This window comes from Lygodium microphyllum, chromosome 14, assembly GCF_053477565.2.
Source record: "Lygodium microphyllum isolate KBCC chromosome 14, Lygodium_microphyllum_v1.1.10, whole genome shotgun sequence".
In the NCBI taxonomy this organism is placed as follows: domain Eukaryota; kingdom Viridiplantae; phylum Streptophyta; class Polypodiopsida; order Schizaeales; family Lygodiaceae; genus Lygodium; species Lygodium microphyllum.
The window spans coordinates 64,720,034-64,724,987 of record NC_141148.1 but is presented as its reverse complement, the minus strand read 5'-3'; the positions used below and the strand labels follow the sequence as shown (position 1 = coordinate 64,724,987).

Sequence of the window (4,954 nt, the reverse complement as noted above, 5' to 3'; positions counted from 1 at the left end):
TGGTGCTCCTCTACGAATCTGAAGAGGAAACATCCTCGCTAGTACCACCATGGCTACTAGCGTCGCTATCCCCCTCCTCGCTGTGCTCCACATCCAAATTCGCCTACACACACAAAAGATCAGGGTTTCTTACATAGACAAAGTGGAGAAAAAGTTATAATTAGTTATACTTTTAATAGGAAAGTAAGAAAAACATACCTCCTCTGGCTGTGGAATCCTCATGGCCCGGTTGTATTGGTTCTCAGTGATGAGACCCTCCTCATAAAAGTGAAGCCATGTTGCTGCGCGGTTATGGCCTTGATGGTAACCTACCTCTCAAGGGGTAGGTGTCCTACCAACGATGGTAGTCTGCAAAACATTTAGAGATATACAAACAATTAGACGTCACAATATATTAGACTAAAATATATAAAGAATTTAAAGAAATATAAATATAAAAAACTAGAAATCAAAATATACTTACAAACTCTGCCTTCCACGACTCTCTGCCGCCCAATCCGTAATGCGACGATCCCATGGTTTCCATTTGGATCCGTCGCGCCTCTGCGTGCTGGCGACTCTTCACTTTCTCAGCTGCTTTCTTCTTGGCTTTCTTCCACTCTACACGGTGGCACATAGGTGGTTGGCTGTAGGCTCCACGCCCCTCCTCCAGCCTCCGCAGTGAGTCCCTGGCCCGTGTCATGAGGTGGGATCTTTTGTTGTGAAGCATATCCCTCACTTTTGTACGTTCCCAATCATCCAAGAATCGCTGACCCTCAAGATTTGGATACCTCCTATGGATTGCCCTCAACACCTCTTGCCACAAGCCGCTTTTCTGATTTTTGAAGGCAATGAAACAATCTTTATACGTCGCATGCACGACGCTCCTCATGTACGCCATTACATCCCTTCCCTCATCATCATGAAAGATACCACCGGCATCTGTAACTCTATATTAATGGCGTACAACCTCCTCTACATGATCTACTGGTGAGGGTGATCGCTCGCCACCTCCTAGGCAACCCCCACACAACCCTCTTCCTCCCCCTCGACTCTCCCTCCTCCCTCTCTGTCGACTGCCCTCTGCCTCGCTGGACGCACGAGCTTCTGCAGATGCTTGTGCTTCAGCCGATGCACGTGGAGCACGTGGAGTACCTGCAAATGGAGTATCTGCATATGGAGTACCTGCATATGGAGTACCTGTATGTGGAGTACCTGCATGTGGAGTCTGGAAAGTAGTGCCAGGCAAAGACGCCACAGGTGTCCCAGACATGACACTGAACACCTCATCCGCTATGGGAGAGCGGCGAAGGTGTCTGGTCATCTCTCCCATGAAGTCTTCCCTACTAGGAAAACCTCCAAAAAATGCTCTGACCCCCTGCCAAAGGAGGCCAATGTATCATTCATGCGATCCACATCTGGGTCATTGCTAGATGAACCAGGATACGACATTTGCAAAAAAACACAGGAAAAAGACAAATTTATTTGCATACAAAAAAACATATATTACCTACATTTTCAAAGAGCTTTCTTTAGACATTGAGCAGAACACTTGAGTGCTAATGCTTCTCTTAAATAAGAAAATTGATAAACACTTAAGTGACTATCCATAGACTAGAGGGCACATTGAGGCCTATATGCCTATGTGAGGGCTCTAATTCATGAGATCCACATGTAGAACACACAAGTTTCAATCTCACTTTATGTAAAGAATACGGAGTTTGTATAAATGTGTATAATAGTACACCATTTCCTAATTTTTCACTTTTAGATCTAACTAGACTTCTATTTAGGAGTTAATCAATACCACGCAACAAGATTCTGCTCTAGGTGATGTCACACAATAGGACCTTGCTCAAAAGTATTTATTATTGATTGTAGCCTTATAAACTTGAATATAGGAAAATTTATAAAAGACTATGACTAGGGTGTCCTAAATTGTAGCATAGCTTTCCTATTGCATACAAAAACACTACATTGCAGTTTTTAAGCCTTTGATATAACATTGCAGTTCATCTTCTGTCCAGCGCGTCTATTTGCGCATCTAACGTGCAGCACAGACGCGTTGCCAAACGCGCATCCCAGGTCAATGCGTGTCTACAATCACGTGTAGACTACAAGTCAACCCTCTGTGCAGCGCGTGTATCATTGCCTGTACATTGCAGAGCACACGCGCTCTAAGACGCTCTGAGAGGAGACATTTTTGCGCGTCTATGTCCGCATCTACACTGAGATGTAGATGCGCTAGCAGACGCGCTGGGTCGGCCGATTTTAGGCCGACGACAGCCATTGACGATTTACATAATACAATACATAATGGAATCACAAATAAATCCTAAATACACAGACAGAGTAGAGAGAGGAAGAGAGAAACAAAGAGAGAGAGAGAGAGAGAGATAGAGAGAGAGAGTCACCTTGGGTGTTTGGTGTGGTGGGTGGTGGCACTTCTCCTTCTCCTTCTTCCTCTCCTTGGTAAGTTACCCTCCCTTGATGCTTGTTTGCTTGTTTGCTTGCTTGCTACTTCTTCTTGTTCTCCTCTTTCTTGTTCTCTCTTTCTTCATCTCCTTGGCTTTCATTTTTCCCTTCTTGTGTGTTTGAAATGAAAGAAGAGGTGAGTCATGAGGAGGTGAGGCATGAAGAGACTAGGTGAGGCATGAAGAGACTGCATGTCGGCTTAACTCAAGCTTCAGAACCGCAAAAAACGCAAGAAAGGAAAGATGCAGTTTGAAAAGAAATGATTTAAGTATGGTTTGAATTTTGACGTGTGCATCTATTTTCACGTGTCTATGTGCGTCTATTGTTCAGGTAGACGCGATTATAGATGCGAAAATAGACGCATAGGTAGACGTGAATTTAGACGCGCTTTTGGGATTTATCATAATTTTTTGTTTTTAAGATAAGTTTTGATAGTGAATTCTTCTTAAGTTTTGATAAGTTAAGATAAGTTTTAAGATGATGATTTTTGTGTATTTAAAATTAAGATCTTATGTAAACATATGAATGACAAATATTTTGATGTTGTCATGAATTAGGTTTAATCATGTCGATGTCGTCATCACCTAGTGCGGTGCAAGCTGGTGAGTCAATGAGCACATCCTCAAGTGAGGATGAAACATTGCGTCTTCATAATCGAGATGCATGGCTACGACGAAAAATTAAATGCATGTGTGATCGTTGTCGAGGGTGTATTTTTCGAGCACGTCGAATTGCAATGTCACACCTCAGCTTGTATGGAGAATGGGACCAAGAAAAATCACCGATACATTGTTTTTTTTACCATTAAGATTGCTAGTCTATGTTACGGGAATTATATATCAACGTACATGAAACTCCCTTTTGTGGTTGAGCAGGATGCAGTGCCACATCCTCAGATGCTCCCTCCCGGGCATCGAGAGGCTGCAAAACGTCGACACGAGGAGGCAGAGTCTTCAAGAAGAGTAGAGATTGACGACCATGATAGTAGCCCTCATGAAATGCCCCATCAAGTCGTAGAGGATGAGATTTTGGACAACATGGTACACCATCTATTTTCACAACCGGTTCAGGGAGAAGGTCACTCTACGAAGCCAGATGATCCACTATATGTAGCATCATCTACTCCGTTGTATGAAGGTTGTACGTACTCCGTTCTTCGTGCGTCCCTCGAGATACTTAACTTGCAAACAATTTATGGATGGAGTAATGTCAGTTTGGATGCGTTATTGAAGTAGGTATCAATTCAGTTTGGCTTATATATATCAGACTGGCCACGAATTGGACCCAGAGGAAAGATTGAGCTACCCCATGCACCTTGGATATTGTCAAAGAACGAGGAAAAAATAGTGAAGGAACAAATATATAGCTTTCGAACACCCACAGGATGTATGAGATGTCTCAAGAGAGCCTTCATAAAGAAAAAGAAAAGAGGTGTGGAGCAACTATCTGGTTTGAAGTCCCACGATTGGCACAAAATGATTCAAGTAAGGGTATCTCTAACCATGAATATAGTAATTAGTGGCGTAACTATGTGTAAACTTTGGGGTATGATGACTTTTTCCTCAACTAATCATTTACATCTATGAATATTGTTTACATTCAGTTCGTACTTCCTACTAGCATATCCCATTGTGCCTCCAAAGATGTACATGATATCATTTACAAGATGGAAGAGCTTGTGAGGTGTGTATACATTGTATTTTTTCATTATATATCTTTTAATTTCTACACAAAAATAAACAATTCTCAAATACATCTTGACAGATACGTGAGCTCGAAGGAAATTGATCCAAACACATTGCAAGATGCTCGAGTATTATCTATTGAGGTGGTTTGTTTAGTGTCCTAAATTTTTCCTCGATCCATTTTGACTACTCAATTACATTTACTCGGATTGATGAGATCGCACTTTGTGGGGAAGTTCATGTAAGGTGGATGTTTTTTCTTGAGCACTTCATGAAAACCTTGAAAGATTTTGTGAGGCAAAAAGCACGGCCTGAGGGAAGCATAGCTGAGGGTTGGTTAGTGCAATCATCCCTTGTTTATATCTCTGAATATCTTGCTGAAGTGGATCCCTCTCAACCACGACTATGGAAAGATGATGAAGACTTGAGGATGACCTCTATAGTACCTCAAGGAAAAGGAATGAGTAAAGTGCTAACAAAAGAAGAACTTCGTAAGTTAAATAGTTTTTATGTGCTCAATAGTGATGTTATGAGCAAATGGGTGACACTATGTAATGAAGCAAGGGCAAGAAGAAAAAGCGAAAGAAAAGAATTTTGCACTAGATATGGACGTAATGTCTCATTTCTAGATCATCTAAATGCGCTCCCACGTCATATTGACATAGATTGGTTACATGAGGAAATGGAGAGAATGGAAAAAGAGGAGGAAATTAATATATCTCAAGAAGAGTGGGAATACGCACGAGGTTGCTTATCAAAGGTCAGACATACTATTAATTAATTTGTTTCTATAAGTTTTATTTTATATAAATAAT

The 4,954-nt window shown here is 41.5% G+C and overlaps 1 long non-coding RNA gene across 1 annotated transcript; it reads left to right on the top strand.

Moving 5' to 3' along the window:
* Window positions 1-3,865: 3,865 nt before the first annotated feature.
* LOC148025674 (uncharacterized) lies at window positions 3,866-4,264 on the top strand. The gene is made up of 3 exons (XR_015693052.1): window positions 3,866-3,938; window positions 4,058-4,137; window positions 4,219-4,264. It is a non-coding gene; the product is annotated as an uncharacterized LOC148025674 (long non-coding RNA).
* Window positions 4,265-4,954: the final 690 nt, after the last annotated feature.